Genomic DNA, 17,642 nt, shown 5'->3' with positions numbered 1-17,642 from the left:
CTCGGGGAGCGTCTCGGAAGACTCAGAGAACAGGAGAGATGCTGTGACAAGCTCTCTTCTGGATGTGACCTGGCTGCTGCACCCAGGGCCTCACTGCAGCTGTGGTCACATGTGCACAAGATCAAGTCAACAGGGTCAGTCAACAGCCCAGCAGGCAGCACCGATTGGATGAGGTGGGTTACAACAAAACAAAGCAAAACAAAACAGAGAGACTATGAAAGAGGCAGGGAGAGATGCTGCAAGTAGGGTGGGTAGGAGAAGAAAGCTTGGGGTGGATACACACAAGATGCAGTGTGCACATATATGAAATTGTCAGAGAGTAAATAAAGCTATTTATAAAATCCCCCAGTCCAGCATTTTGATGGCTTTGTATTCAGGTGTTTTTGTTAAATTTTACTGATGTCAGCACTGACCATCATTTCATTGTTTTTGTCCAGAAAGGCTGTGGGGTTAGTGCTCTACTTCTGGGCCATGTCTTCAGCCAACACTATGATTTTTAATGGCTGTTTAGAAGCAACCAGACCCTGTTACTGGATAAGTAACATATTCTGAGCTTTTTGGAATTATAAGAGATATTTTATTACGTAATCCTTAGATTTCCAATTAATTGTTTGAGAAAGACAATTGGAAATGGAGAAGGAAAAGATTACTGAGTCTAGCAGATTGACCAACCAAAAGATCAGTAAGGCTATATAATTAGTACTGGAGGTGTAGCTCACTGCTAAGAGTGTGTGCTAGCCCTTGTGAAGCCCTAGGTTCAGTGACCAGTACTAAAAAAAAGGTTTGAAGTTGTGCTGAGAACTAAATTGTGCCATACTTAGTTTTTCCATTCAAGGGCATAGTATACCTTATATTCTGGGCCTCATACATAGTAGGCAAGCACTTGACTATTGCCCTCAATAAATGTTATTTTTATTTTAACTATTTATCTCAGCATCTTGTAATTTTAAAATTATGTATATATTTTGGATTGCAATGGACCTTGAGGTAATTGTTTTTAAATTCAGTCCATTAGAATCATGATAAAACAAACAATTTGACTAGAGTTACCTAGGCAGGGCAGGTAGTTCGAGACGCTCCTGATTGTCTCTGGTAGATTGTCCATCCATTTCAGAAACTTGTGGCAGCGAACAAAGCTGTTTGTCTTCATAAACTGGGAAAAAATGGAGACCTCTGAAATTATTTTCAACCTCTCCCCAGAGAACAATGTAATATTATCTGACTGACGTCATATCTGCTGACCTTGTCACAGCATGTGCTCCCCCAGTGTGGCACTCACTGGGTACAAGGTTCCTGCAAGCCAGATGTTAGTAATAAGCAAACATAGTTATGTAGAGAGGTCTAGACAGAGAGTCTTAGCACCACCCCTGACTAGACAAATGGGCTGCAGAGTCGATTTCCTGATCAGTCAATTTTTAAACCAAGTGAAGTCGGCATAGATATGTTGAGTGCCAATCTCCCTGTAAACTCCTTGAGGAAGGATGTGTGTCTTTTCTATAGCTAGTACCAGAACCTTGCTGGGACCTAGCAGAAACCCTTGACAATGGCTCACTCACACACCCAGTGCATAGGAAGATTTAGGATTGGAAATCCTCATGGGAATGCTTTCTTAAAAAAGTTCCTGAGCTGAAGACATGCTATTTGTAACACACAGTGACGACGATGGAAGTTTTGATGACATTTTTAATACTGTTCCCTATTTTAATACTGCTCCTTCTGTCAACACAGCCAGGGGTTCATATTATCAAAAGAAACATTAGGAAGCCAATGGCATAACTTAGTCACAAATTGAGTGGTAGGGTTCTCCGGTACTATAACAAGGCCACTATTTAACTATTACTTCTTAGATCATTGAAAGTAATTGAAACCAGGTTCCTGTGCAAGTCACAGCTCTAGGGGCAAAGATCAAATATGTTCTTGAAGAGAAGCAGATACACAAGACAACTCTTAAGTTACTCCAAGAAAAATGATGTGAGGAGACTGGAATCCCTTCTAGGGGAAGGGTGAAGAAGGCATCATTCAGAGAGGAGCCTTGGCAGGTGATCATTTTGGGCCTTGTGTTAATCCATCCTCATATGAGTCAGAATCACAGAGGCTAACAACAGGGGTGGGGTGGAGTGGGGTTTGCCGTGAGAACCCACCTGCCATCTCCTCTTTTGGAGAAATGGCATTCTGTTCAGCTTGTCTAGCCTTGGGACCGTGGGTGCTGAGCTCCCTCTAGTGAGAATCATGCTCCTTACAGGAAGATTGGTTCAGAGCATCTTGGACATTACTTCCTTTCTCTCTCAGGAGCAATGGTTATATCCCACCCCCTTTTAACCTTTCTTTTAAAAAGTGTGTGTGTGTGTGTGTGTGTGTGTGTGTGTGTGTGTGCGCATGTGGAGGGGTCAGAACAGTGTATGGGAGTCAGTTCTCTCCTTCTGCCATGTGGCTCTATATGGGGCCTGGTAGATATATCATGTTGTATCTATGAAGTTCATGTTTGAGAATGCAATCAAGTACCCCCTTAGAAAGAGCCCCTCCCCCATTATGGTGGTTTTTGTACTTTTGTGATTTTGGGTTGGGCCACATTCATAGCTAAACTCAGCTGTGTATGGCCTCTTGGGACTGCAGGCTGATGAAAGTTATGCTGGAGAGTTCTGAACTTTCCTTGTCTTACACAACGGAGACACAATAGCCTTTGATTGACGACTCCTCATTTCTCCCTGCTTGTATGCTGCAGGTTTCCTTCCAGAATGAGGCACTCAAGGGAATGAATACCTTTGTTGAGTCCCAGCATGACCGAGCACACTCAAACAGCAAAGTGTGCTTCCTGCCAACAGTGGTTACACAGGGACATGAGAGTGTATTTGATCCCAGATTATTTAGCACAGTCAAGCACTTGCCACAAAGTAAATCCATCTGTGACAACTGTCCAGGCCAAGAAACAGAACTGTTAGCACCCAGCCTGGACCTGTTTCAGACTCCCTGCCCCCACATCAAACATTCTGCATTTTACAGTATTCACCCCCTTATTTTTTTTCAAGTATGTTTTTATTACCTAAGTGTGCATTTTCAACACTATAGTATACTTTTGTCTGTTTTTGAAATTTATGTAAGTGGATCAATTTCTATTTTTGCCTGACATGTTTTTGCTTAATATGTTTGTGTTGATTCCACACAGTTCTGTGTAACTGTCACCCATTTTTGCAGTGTGTGGTATTTCATTGTGTGACTATGCCAAAGTTTATCTATCCCAGAGTGCTGATATTGTCATTTTCAGATTTATTCTATATTATAAATGTTGTTATAATAGACCAGTATCTGGGGGTTGGGGATTTAGCTCAGTGGTAGGGCGCTTGCCTAGCAAGCGCAAGGCCCTGGGTTCGGACCTCAGCTCTGGAAAAAAAATATCAGTATCTGTCTCTTGGAGTTACTGCACACAATTCTGTTGGACATAAACCTAGATGTAAAAATGTTAGATCACAGGGTGTGCAGTCTTGGTGGGAAGAACAGCATCCAAAGTGGTAGCTTACCCACAGTCCCACCCATCAGCAGTGTACTGTTTCCATGGTTCCCTGTCCTCACCAACACTTAGTATTTCCAGTTCTCTTAGTTTTAGCCATCTGGATACATGTCTGTGTGCTTTGTGGGGGTGCATACACCACAGTGTGTGAGAGGTACAGGAAAACTTCAGGGAGCTGGTTCTTTCCTCTCCTGTGTGAGTTCTGGGAACCGAACTTGAATCTTTAGGCTTGGTGGCAGGACTTTTGCCTCTGAGCCATCTTGCTAGCCTGCTTCCTTGTATTTTAAAACTGATTTTTTCTTGTTACAAATGAGAGTGATTTTATATTTATTATACACATGTCTCTCTAGAATGGATACATACATATTCTTACATATTACATGTATGTATATGCACTATCCATAATTATTCTTTTGTGAATTGCCTGTTCTGGTCACTTGCCCATTTTTCTATTTGAACCATTTGACTCTTCCCATTTTTTGTTTTGAGACAGGGTCTCATATAGCTTAGGCTCAGACAGGGTCTCATACAGCTTAGGCTGTCCTTAAACTTCTAATCCACTCCCTTGCACCTCTACTGTGCTGGGATTACAGTCACATGGCACCACACCTCACCTGATTTTACATCTTTGTGCATCCTAAGTGAGCATTCTGCCAACTGAGCTGCATTCACAATCCTTGTGTGTCTTTGAATCTTCAATGAATTCTTTCCTTTCCCTTTACTAGTGTTCTCAGCTTGCAACCTTGAAATTTATCAGTTCAAACTATCTGAAGATGTTCTACAGTGGCTTTTGCTGATTGTATTCTGATCGTGTCATTTTTTGTTTTTGTGAGACAGGATCTCTCTATTGCCCTAGATTTCTTGGAACTTGTTATGAAGATCAGTCTGACCTCAAACTCAAAATCTGCCTGCCTCTGCCTCCTGAGTGCTGGGATTAAAACATGTGCCACTATGCCTAGGTCAAATGTCATTTTAATCACATTTCTTTATCTCCTGTCTTTTCTCTAAGTAAGTGATTGCTGAGATCCAAGCTCAACTTTCATGACACAATTGTTTCATAGAAAGTTGTATTATTTACCACCTTATAAATAAACTAAAAGATGAAAAACCCACATGATCATCTCACTAGATGCAGAAAAGGCATTTGACAAAATTGAATACCTCTTCGTGATGAAAGCTCTGGAAATATTAGTGGTAAAGATTACCTCAACATAATGAAGGCAGTTGACAGCAAGCCAAAGGCCAACATCAAATTAAATGGAGAGAAACTCAAAGCAATTTTACTAAAGTCAGGAACAAGACAAGTTTGTTCACCCTCCATATATACTCAATATAGCCCTTGAAGTCTTGGTTAGAGTAATAAGACAATTGAAGGAGACCAAGGGGTTCAAGTCATCAAAGGAAGAAGTCACAGTTTCTATTTGCAGATGATATGATACTTTACATAAATGACCCTGAACATTCTACTGGGAAATTTCTATAGCTGATAAAACACTTTCAGCAAAGTGGTTGACTACATAGTTAACTCACAAGAATCAGTAGCCCTCCTATATACAAATGGCAAATGGACTGAGAAAGAAAACAGGGAAACAATACTTTTCACAATAACCCCAAATAATATATCTTGGGGTAACTCTAACCAATCAAGTGAAAGACTTGTATGACTAAAACCTTTTAAGACAGTGAAGAAAAAAGTTAAAGAAAATGTCAGAACATAGAAAGATCCCCCATGCTCATGAATTGGTAGGATTAATATAATAAATATGATGATCCTACCCCAAAGCAATCTACAGATTCAATGCAATCCTCATCAAAATTCCAACCCAATTCTTCATAGATATTGAAAGAACAGTTTTCAGCTTTATAGGGAGATACACACACACACACACACGCACGCACGCACACACACACACACACACACACACATGTACACACATACAGTCTTAAACAATTCTGAAAGTAAAAGAACTGCTGGAGGTATCACATACCTGATTTCAAGTTATATTACAGAGCTATAGTAATAAAAACTGCATGGTATCATCCTAAAAATAGACAAGCTGATTAGTAGAATCAAATTGAAGGTCCAGACATAAATCCACATGGTTATGAACACCTGATTTTTTTTTTTTTTATAAAGAAGCACTGGAAAAAGACAGCATCTTCAACAAATGGTGCTGATCAAACTGGATGTCCGCATGTAGATGAATCCAAATAGATCCATGCTTATCATCCTTCCCAAAACTCAACTCCAAAGTGGATCAAAGACCTCATTATAAAGATAGATACACTGAACCTGATAGACGAGAAAGTGAGGGACACCCTTGAACTCAGTGGCACAAGAAAAAGCTCTCTGAACAGAATACTGTTAGCACAGGCACTAAGGTCAACAATAAAAGTGGCCTCACGAAACTTAAAAGATTCTTCATTACAAAGGACACTAGTAGTCAGACAACTGGCAACTTAAAGAATAGGAAATAATTTTTCCAACTACACATCCAAAGGAGGACTAATATCCAAAATGTACAAAGAACTAAAAAAAAGCTAGATATCAAGAAAACAAATAACCCAATTAAAAATGGGGTACAGAACTAAACAGAGTTCTCAAAATGGGAAACTCAAATGGCTGGAAAAACACTTAAAGCAGTGGTTCTCATTCTAATGCTGCAATTATTAATACAGTTCTTGATGTTGTGACCCCCAATTATAAAATTATTTTCGTTGCTACTTTGTAAATGTAATTTGCTACTGTTGTGAATTGTAATGTAAATATCTGATATACAGATGATCTTAGGTGACCCCTGTGAAAGGGTCATTTGACACCAAAGGGATCATGACTAACAGGTTGAGAACTACTGACTTAAAGAGATATTCAACATCTTTAAGTCATTAGGGAAATTAAAATCAAAACTACTTTGATATTTCATCTTACACCTGTCAGAATGGCTAAGGTCAGTACAACAATTGACACCTTATGCTGGTGAGGATGTGGATTAAGGAGAACACTCATCCATTGCTAGTGGGTGTGAAAACTTGTACAACCACTATAAAAATCAATGTGGCAGTTCCTCAGGAAGATCAGAATTGATCTACCTCAAGATCAGCTATACCTCTCTTGAGCGTATGCCCAGAAGACTCTTCATTCTACTGCAAAGACACTTGCTCAACCATTTTCATTGCTGCTCTACCCATAATAGCCAGAAATTGGAAACAGCCTATATGTCCTCCAATAGAGGAATGCAAAAAGACAGTGTGATACATTTACATAATGGAGTATTACTCAACTGTTTAAAAAATGAAATCATGAAATTTGGAGTTAAATCAATGGAACTAGCCAACATCATTCTGTGTGAGGTATCCCAGACCCAGAAAGACAAATGTGTACTTCCTTATATGTGAATATTAGCTGTTAAGTCAATGCTAACTAAGCTACAATCTGCGGAACCACAGAGCTTAGGTATAGATTAAAGACTAAGGGAGACAGATAGATATCCCTAGGAGAAGGAAAGAGGATATATTGTTATGAGCGTAAGGGGGTGCTTTGGGTAGCATGCAGAGAGCCTTTCTGTACCAAAGATGCTAGAATGTAGGAGAGAAGACAGCAGTTAGACTTCTGCTGTGGATATCACTCTGTATGCTGTGAATGTGTTGCTCTGATTGGTTAATAAATAAAGTGCTGATTGGCCAGTAGCCAGGCAGAAAGTATAGGTGGGACAAAGAGAGAGGAGAATGCTGGGAACAGAAAGGCTGAATCAGGAGTCATCAGCCAGACACAGGAAGTAAGATGTAAAAGTGGTAAGCCACAAGCCACATGGCAACTTATAGATTAATAGAAATCTATAATAGAAATCTATAAAGGAGGATCAAGAGAGAGGGGGAGGGGAGGGGGCACAAGGGAGGGGATATAGTAAGAGACAGGTAAAATAAATGACCATTTGAGGGATCATATGGAAACCTAATATAGGAGAAGCTTCCTAAAATATACGTGCAAGTGAAGGTGATCTAAATGAAATTTCTAAATAACGGAAGACAGAGCCTAAACTGGCCATCTCTTGTCATCAAGTGAAGATCCCAGTACCAGGATTGGGTTACATCTAATTGAGCTGTTGACCAAAGGGTTCCATGGATTCCCGCAAACAACCCAGGCTGCTGCCAAGACTAAAGGTTGCTCTCCACAAACTGATGGCAAAGCTCCATTGGGGAAGACAACACCTGTCAACTCATTGAACATGGAGAAGTCTGTAGCTGAAGTTCTCCTGTGTCCATTTGGCTCCTGCAGCCACTCAGACCCAAGTAAACACACAGAGACTTATATTACTTATAAACTGCATGGCTGTGGCAGGCTTCTTGCTATGTAGTTTTTATATCTTAAATTAACCCATTTCTATTAATCTATAAGTTGCCATGTGGCTTGTGGCTTACCACTTTTACATCTTACTTCCTGTGTCTGGCTGATGACTCCTGATTCAGCCTTTCTGTTCCCAGCATTCTCCTCTCTCTTTGTCCCACCTATACTTTCTGCCTGGCTACTGGCCAATCAGCACTTTATTTATTAACCAATCAGAGCAACACATTCACAGCATACAGAGTGATATCCACAGCAGAAGTCTAACTGCTGTCTTCACTCCTACATTCTAGCATCTTTGGTACAGAAAGGCTCTCTGCATGCTACCCAAAGAGAAACATAATCAACCTAGTCACAAAACCTTTGGTCTACAATGGTTTCCTGCCTGCAAGATGTACTAGGGCAGTGGTGGCACAAAGCTTGTGGGCGTAACAACCACTATCTAACTTGACCCAAGGCCCACTCCATGAGATGGAACCTATGCCCAACATTGCTTTGAGGATCAAGAACTTGAGACTAGATAGCCCAGGTGCTAGAGAAAAACCAAATACTACTGTTCTAAAAAAAATATAGCAATAAATGACTCCTAATGATGTTCTACTATATTCATAGAACAGTGCCTCACTCAGCCATCAGAGAATTTTCCTGCTGTAGTAGATGGGAACAAATACAGAGACCTACAGCCAGACATCACACAGAATGAGAGTCCTTGGAATGCTTAGCTCTAAACTTGATATCTCCATCAAATCCCTCCCCTCAGGGATCAGGGAACCCTGTAGAAGAGGTGGTAGAAAGAGTGTAAGAGCCAGAGGGGGTGGAAAACCAAGAAAAACAGGCCCTCTAAATATACAGGATCAATGCACATACAAACTCACAGAGACTGAGGTGCATGCACAGGGCCTGCATGGGTCTGCATCAGGTCCTTTATATTATTATGGCTCCCAGTGTAGTGTTTTTATGGGATTCCTAAGTATGCGAGCAAGGGAGTCTCTGCTTTGTGTGTTCTCTCTTGGGCTCTTCTCCTTGTGTTTGTTTTGTCCAATTCTGATGTTTTAGTTTTTGTCTTTAATCTTCTCATATTACATTTTTTTTCTATTAAAAAATGAATAACTGAATGTTAAAACTGAATTCTAAAGGGGACATCTGTACCACCTACTCCATGGCTCAGGGGTGTAAAACACAGAGTGGAGTGGAACAGAACACCATATTCCAGCATAGCATGGCAGCTGGGCTCTCACACTCTTAGCCGCTGTGATTATCAGCACATGATCTGCACAAGATTAGGCACTCAACATTCTGTCTTTGGGGGAGGGGATTACAGGCCCCCATTCCTTCCTGAAGATACAAATACAGTTGGTGGGTACAAGGGAGGAAGCAACGTTTTCTTCAGGGATACTGCTCCTGGGAACGTGCTTAAGCTCCTCTCAGAAGCTCTGCTTGGGTTTAGTGGGATATGCACAAGACAGTGGAGGGGAAAGAGTCAGTGGAAATTGGGGGACAAGAAAGGGTTATTTTGGAGGGTAAATACACTTTTATACATGTATAAAAATTACAATGAAACCTGTTATGTATGATTACCAAATGCCAACAAAAAGCAAGAAAATGGAATAACTCCCATCCAACACTGCCTGAAGTAGATAGTCATATATAAGACCTTCTTAAAATTACCTTTTGCCATTTATTTAGAAAAAAAATGAGACTTGACCTTCCTTTGGCTTTTCTTTAAGTCATTACAACAGCATCAGTTGAGCTTGTCTGTTAGGAGTAAGAGTTTAATTCTCAATAATCTACAATAGAGACGTAGTCACACCAACTAGCTTTATAAGAACTAGTTAGGCCCCTCTAAGGAACCTGCCTCCCTGGCTACACTAAAGAGTACTTACTCTTTTGGGAAGACATGGTGGCATATGCCTGAAAACCCAGGACTTGGAAGTAAGATCAGGAGTTCAAGAAGATTCCTGGTTTCATACTGAATTTGAGGCCAGCCTGGGATACATGACACTATCTCAGAATTAACTCTATAAAAGGTGTATTTACACTTTCAGTGCAACCTGTACCTACTGGAGTAATTTTTTTTGAACATCAAACTTGTATTTTCTTTTTTAGTTTTTTGGAGACAGGGTCTCTCTATGTAGCTTTGTGCCTTTCCTGGAACTCACTTGGTAGCCCAGGCTGGCCTCGAACTCACAAAGATCCACCTGGCTCTGCCTCCCGAGTACTGGGATTAAAGGCATGCGCCACCACCGCCTGGCCAAACTTGTATTTTCTACCTCATCCTCATTTAACATTTATATTCAGGGTAATTATTAGAGATTTTTGTATATTTAAATGTTTCAGGCATAGGGACTGGGATAGTTGAGAACACATAATGCTCTTCCAGAGGATTGGAATCAGTTCACAGCACCCACTTCAAGTGGCTCAAAAACTCCTGTAACTCCAGCTTCAGGGCCTCTGGTTCCCTCTTCTGGCTTCTGTGAGTACCAGAACCCATGCACAGAAATACACATAAACACATAATTAAAGTAAATCTTAAAAAAGTATCAGCATATCATAGGTCCTTGAAATGAATGCCTAGAAGCTAAAAATTCCCTGTTGGGGAAATTAATTCCCTCTTTATGCATACTACGTGGGCTATAGCTCCCATATGAAAGAAGCAAGCAAGCAAATGCATGCATATGCATGCACAGAGACAGACGTATGGACAGGAAAATGTTGTCAAAGGCTTATTTTTAAACCTCGAAAGACCAATTATAACAAATTATTCTCTATATGCCTGATAAACCAGTTTCAGTTCATTTGCTGTAGCTCTCACGGATAGTCACACAGTTTCTGAGATATTCTTAACAAGCCAGGGAAGAAACGTATGCTACAGCGGGCACTTCTTGATGTGTGTATATGCCGTAGGGCAACTGGAGGAGTCTATGTCTGAGTTACAATTAAAATCTACCCAACTGCCTAAAATAGGCCCAGGTGGATCTGGGGACATGTTTTCATTATCTGGGTTTTATACTTTACACTCTTGTCTTGAGACTTATTATAAGAGTGAGGGAATAGTATTTTTGTGCTCTTGTTTTTTGTTTTCAGTTGGCTAGTAAACCCTGTCCACAGTTATTTTTTTTTAAGATTTTTTAATTGTGTGTATGTTTCTCTCTCTCTGCCTCTCTGTCTCTCTGTCTCTCTGTCTGTCTGTCCATCTCTCTCTTTCTCTTCTCTCTCTCTCTCTCTCTCTCTCTCTCTCTCTCTCTCTCTCTCTCTCTCTCTGGGTGTGTGTCTGGGTGGGGTTATGTAGGTGCTCTTTTTTTTTTACTTTATTTATTTATTTATTTTCGATTTTTTTCTTTATTAAGAAATTTTCTACTCACTCCACATCTACTCACATCCACAGATCCCCCCTCCTCCCTCCTCCCTCCTCCCACCCCCCAGCCCTCTTTTCCAAGCCACTCCATATCCCCACATCCCCCAAATCGAGGTCTCCCATGGGGAGTCAGCAGAGCCCAGCACACTGAGCCTAGGCAGGTCCAAGCTCCTTCCCACTGCACAAAGGCTGTGCAAGGTGTCACACCACAGGCACCGGATTCCCAGAAGCCCATAGACCAGGGACAGATCCAGATCCCCCTGATGGGACGATGTGAAGAGATGACCAGCCCTACTGGTGGAAGCCCATGAACTGTGGACTGGTGGCTGTGGAGCCCCCTGAGACTGGACTAGGCTCTCTGGATATGGAAGACAGTCAGTTGTATGTAGGTGCTCTTTAGAGGCCAAAAGAAGGCACTGGCCAGGTCCCCTGGAGTTGGGAAGGGAACTTTTGAAGAGCAGATGTGCACTTAACTGCTGAGCCATCCTTTCAGCCCATGTCCACAAATCTTGAGTGTTACTGCATAGCCACTATCCATGTCAGATAATCCAGCAGCTCATTCCAGGATAGAGGAGAAGGTACGAGCCTGAATCCAGCTGTAGACTGTCTTCTGCATACCCTTCTCACCCTGTTCAGCAGTCTCAAAATGTTGAAAATCTGTCTTCCTTTATTTTTTTTAAAAAAGTTTATATTTCCTTCCTTTCTTCCCTCTCTCCTTCCCTCCCTCCCTCCCTCCCTCCCTCCCTCCCTCCCTCCCTCCTTCCCTCCTTCCCTTCCTTTCTTTTGTTTTTTTAAGACAGGGTTCTCAGTGTAGTCCTGGCTGTCCTGGAACTTATTCTGTAGGTCAGGCTAGCCTCAAACTCAAGGATCCACCTGCCTCTGCCTCCTAAGTGCAAGGATTAAAGATGTGTATCACCACACCCAGTTTACATGCGCATCTGAGTGCAGTTGGCTTTGGAGTCAATAACGGTATTATATAGTTTGGAGTTGGAGTTACAGGCAGCTGTGAGCTGTCCAAGGTAGGTGTTGGGAATCCAACTCTGGTCCTCTACAAGAGCAGCAAGTGTTCTCAACCACTGAACCGTCCCTCCAGCCCAGTGATTATTTTTTTTTTAGTATTTATTTATTTATATTTGTTTATATGAATGTGCATGTGCCTTGGCATGCCTATGAAGATCATAGACAACTTGCAGGAGTCATTTCTCTCCTTCCATCATGTGTGTTCCAGGGATAGAACTCAGGTAGGTCATCAGGCTTGGTAACAAGTGCCTTTACCTGCTGAGTCATCTTTCTGGCTTCTCACCTTCATTTGGCATAGGAGATTTGGGAAAAAGAAAAGTGGTCCTGGCGCCCAAAAGTGGCCTAACGTTACATAGAGTCAACATACTGCTCAAGGCTCATTTGTCAGCTGGGCTAATGTTTTCTGACAAATGTTAATGATTCCACCAATCACCAGCATCATACAAAGCCATTCTGTGGCTATGATGGATCATAACTGAAACCAAGCCCATACTATACTCATGTCCATCAAAACTGCCCAAAGCACAGTATGACTTAGTATTCCCTTATCTTGGCTAACAGGAGCGATGGCTTCCCTCTTTCAGCTGTAGTGTTAGCTTCATTTTTGCTAGTCTCCAGAATGAGACTTACTAAGATAACCCACGTTAGAACTGCTTCTACTTAAAGCCCTGCTGCCCTCTATCAGTCACCCAAGACAGGCCAATGTCAGTCTTTGCTGACGTCTATCTGCAGAGACATCCCATGGTTTCCAGTGGCATGTGCTCTCCCTCATCACAAGCTGCTCAACTGTGGTGTGCTCCTGGTAGTCTGTGTGATGGAGGGATGTGCAAGTTAATGTTTTCATTTTGCTGATTTCATATGATTTAATAACACATGGGAGTTTGTAGATGTAACCAACCATCTTAATAAATAAGAAACACAGAGCCAATTCAGAGAAGAAAGCCAAGAGGTCAGAGCTAAGAGCCTCACCCTTCCTGCTTCAGCGATCCTCTTCAGCCAAGAGAGCTCTCCGAAAAGGACCTACTTCCTGTGTGTATGTCTTTATATAGTCTAGCTGTTCTGCCTTCTCATTGGTTGTAAACCCAAACACATGACTGCCTCTGTAGAGACTTTCAGGTCTTCTATGGTTGGTATTGAGATTAAAGGCGTGTGTCTGCAATGCTGGCTGTATCCTTGAACACACAGAGATCTACCTAGCTCTGTCTACCAAGTGCTGGGATTAAAGGCATGCGCCACCACCACCATGCTTTTGCTATGACTCTAATAGCTCTGACCCCCAGGCAACTTTATTTATTAACATACAATTAAAATCACATTTCAGTACAAATAAAATACCACCATAGGAGTTTGAGGGGACATCTCTGGGACTCAGTGTATTGTTAGAAGTTCAAAGCTGCTCTTAATTTAACTCTATACTAGTCATTATGAGGTAATAGGAAACATTAGACTAGTTTTTAAATTAATTTGCTCCAGAGAGAGGGGTGGGAAGAAAATGGATACTGTCCTAGCATGTATTAACTGTCAATTTAACACCACCTAGAGCTGTCCAAAAAAGGGAGTCTCTGTTGAGTTGGTCTGTGGGTATGTCTCTGAGAGATTATCTTGATGAATAATTGATGTAGGAGGGTCCAGCTTGCTCTGAGCAATACCGTTCCTGGTCAGGTCAGCCTGAGATGTATGAGGAAGCTTAGCTGTGCATGATCCATTAGCGAACCAGCAAGTGGCATTCTCCATGGTTTCTGAATTCAAGCTCCTGCTTGAGTTCCTGCCCTGAATGCCCTCAATGATGGCCTGGGAATAGAAGTGCAAGTCACGGAAATCCTTTCCTCCTAAAGTTGCCTTTGGCCAGAGTGTTTTATCACAGCAGCAGAATGAGACTAGAACAGATAGGCTGTGGTAGGTATCTATGATAGTATACTGAAAGGAGAGCTGAAATACTCCACAAAGTATAATTTATAGAATTCCCAGAAGCATGGAAAGGGATTAAGTTCTTGGGGAAGAAATGTCAAAAAATTATAACTGTAAAGCTAGTGTTCATGGCTTAGCTAACTGCTCCAGACCCTGCTATGAAAATCTTATGAGGTAAACCTCAGAACATCATGTTAAGTGAAAAAAGCCTTTCAGAACATTATGGAGTACATGCTCTACATATATGAATGCCCAGAGCAGGCAGATCTAAAAAGTCAGAAAGATGCCTAGTGGTTTCCAAGGTTTGTAAGGAAAGGGGAGAGGACTGAGTTAATGGACACATGGATTTTTGAGGGAGGAGGAGATAAATGTAATTGTGGAAATGGTTTGCAGCAATTTGTAAATATACTAAAAATAATTGTGCAAATGTTTTAGGATGTAGATATAGTGCTTTGAATGAGAAAGTCCCCTCCCCTATAGGATCAGGTATTTGAATACTTGATCTTCAGTTGGTGGCACTGTTCTGGAAGGTCAAGAAATCTGAGGGAGGTGGAGTCTTGCTGGGGGAAGTACATGGCTGGAGACAGGCTTTGAGGCTTTATAGACTTGTCCTACTTCCTGTCCTCTCTGCTTCCTGAGTGTTGATAAAAGTTGTGATCTCCCAGCTTCCTGTCCCTGCCATCTGTTGCCATACCTTCCTCACTGTTATGGACTGTTGCCATGTGTTGTCTTGTTTTATGTCACTTGACATAAGCTAGAATCATTTGGTAAGAGGGAACCTCAATTCAGAAAATGTCTCCATAAGACTGAGTTATGTCTGTTGGGGGCATTTTCTTAATTTATAATTAATGTGGAAGGGCCCAGCCCATTGTGTGAGGTGCCATCGTTGGGCAGGTGATCCTGAGTGCTATAAGAAAGCTGGCTGAGCAAGCCATGGGGAGCAAGCCTGTGAACAGCACTCTTCCATGGCCTCTACGTCAGTTCCTGCTTCCAGGTTCCTGCCATGACTTTCCTGTGTGATAAACTATAAACCGTAAATTGAAACAAACCCTTTCCTCCCCAAGTTACTCTTGGTCATGGTGTTTATCACAGCAACAAAACATAACCAAATATAGTGGATGTCTCAAACATAAAGATTACAACTGTATTAAGTAATAATTTAATATAGACTGAGCCCATGTAATCTTAGTATCATTATTTTATATATAAAATGTTTAGCAGAGTGTCTCATGTCTGTAAATTCTATCAGGAAGCAGAGGCAGGAGGACTGTGAATTCAAGGCCAACTTGGGCCACATACAAAGTTCCAGGTCAGAATCTCACAGCCATAGTTGAGATCAGGATTCAAGAAAACCAAGGGCCAGGAAATGGATGAAACTAGAAAAAAAAAATCATCCTGAGTGAGGTAATCCAGACCCAGAAAGACAAACATGGTATGTACTCACTCATAAGTGGATATTAGCTGTAAAGTAAAAAATAACCAGGCTATAATCTACAGCTCAAGAGAAGATAGGTAACAAGGAGGAACCTAAGAGGGACACATGGATCACCATGGGAAGGAGAAATAGATGAGATCTCCTGAGTAAATTAGGGGCAGGAGGGATTAGGTTGGGCAGGTTGGGGTAGGATGAAGGAGGAGAGTAATGAAAGAGATATCTTGATGAGGGGGGACATTTTGGGTTAGGGAGAAACCTGGTGCCAGGGAAACTCCCAGGAATCCACAAGGATGACCCCAGCTAAGACACCTAGCAATAGTGGAAAGGGTACCTGAACTGGCCTTCCCCTGTGATCAGATTGGTGACACCCTAACTGTCATCAGAGAGCCTTCATCCAGTAACTGATAGAAGCAGATGCAAAGATCTACAGCCAAGCATGGAGCTGAGCTTCTGGAGTCCTACTGAAGAGAGAGAGAAGGGATTGTCTGAGGCCAGGTGAGGGGTATGATGGGAAGGCATCAAGGTCATGACTGGGGAACCCAAGAGAGAGCTGGCCTGAGCTCATGGGAGCTCATGGACTCTGGACCAACAGCTAAGGAGCCTTCATGGCACCAACCTAGGCCCTCTGCATGTATGTGACAGTTGTGTGGCTTGGTCTCTTTGTGGGGCTACTAGCAGTGGGATCAGGATCAATCCCTAGTGCTTGACCTGGCTTTTGGGAAGCTATTCCCCATGCAGGGATGCCTCATTCAGCCTTGATGCAGGGGGAGGAGCTTGGTCCTGCTTTGTTGACTCTTATGGGAGGCCTTCCCCTTTCTGAACAGAGACTGAGGAGGAATGGATGGGGGGCGGGTAGATGGGACGTTGGAGGAGGGAACAGGAGGAGAGGAGGGAGGGGAAACTGTGGTCAGTATGTAAAATAAATGAAACATTCAATGAAAAAAAAAAAAAGAAAGAAAACCAAAGCTGTGAATGTATCTCTGTGGTGGGATGCTTGCCTGGCATAAGAAGACCCCAGGGTTTTATCCCCAGGGCCCCACATAAATAAAACAGAAAACAAACAAAAGCAAGAAGTTCAAGTACAGTTGACAGAATAAGGGGGCAAGTGGTGGTGATTTTTCAGCTAGAGCGAGAACGAGAATTATGAGACAATGTTAGCAGGAGCACTTTGGCTGGCTGGCCATCAAGAAGTAGAACCGTTTTGTCATAGCTTCTATTTTGATGCTTCCTTTTGAAGGAGGAGGTAATGTTACACACAGAAGGCTTGTGGGAAGAGTGGGAGAGAATACCCAACTTCAGGAGAAATACGTTCCTTTTATTTCTCTTGAAATCTTATTTTTTATTCCTTGTGTTTCGTACATTTATATAATGTCTGTTGATCATGTCCGTCCGTCACAACCTTCCTCCAACTGTCACCCCAGTGCCTCCCATCCCACACCCCTCCCAACTACAAGTCCTCTTGATTTTTTATTTGAATGGACATGTCCTTCGTTGGTCAACTTGAAACATGAAGTCAACTGTAAAGCTGCATCTCGTAGACTGAAATGGCACTGATATCAACAGCTGGGTGATAAAGGCATCCACGATACATTTGTGGCCGCAGGATTTTAGACAGGACAAGGCTCGGTTTTATGGGTATAAGCAGCAGCTGTGCAGCCTGTTTGGAGGAGAAGAAAGGAAGTGTGGTTTGGAGAAGTCCCCAGACAGAGCACACAGGACGGGAAAAAGGAATGGGAGCAGTGGTGAGGAGCAAGCTCGGCAGGAACAGGAGTGAGGAAAGAAAGGGACTGGGTAAAGCAAGGAACAGTAGGGTCTGGGGAAATGGCTCAGCTGGTCAAGAGCTTGCCACACAAGCCTGAGGACCTGAGTTGGATTCCCCATACCCATGTGAAAAGCTAAGCGTGGCATATGCACTTGTAACCCCAGCACTGGGGAGGCAGAGGCTAATGGATCCCTGGGAGCCCACTGGCCAGCTAATGTAGACTACCTAGCAAATTCCAGGCCAGTGAGAGACCCTGTCTCTAGAAACAAGGTGAAGTGCCCAAAGCACAACACCCAGAGTTGACCTCTGCTCTCT

Source organism: Peromyscus eremicus, chromosome 3 (assembly GCF_949786415.1).
Source record: "Peromyscus eremicus chromosome 3, PerEre_H2_v1, whole genome shotgun sequence".
Classification (NCBI taxonomy): domain Eukaryota; kingdom Metazoa; phylum Chordata; class Mammalia; order Rodentia; family Cricetidae; genus Peromyscus; species Peromyscus eremicus.
Note: the sequence above shows the minus strand (reverse complement) of the source record.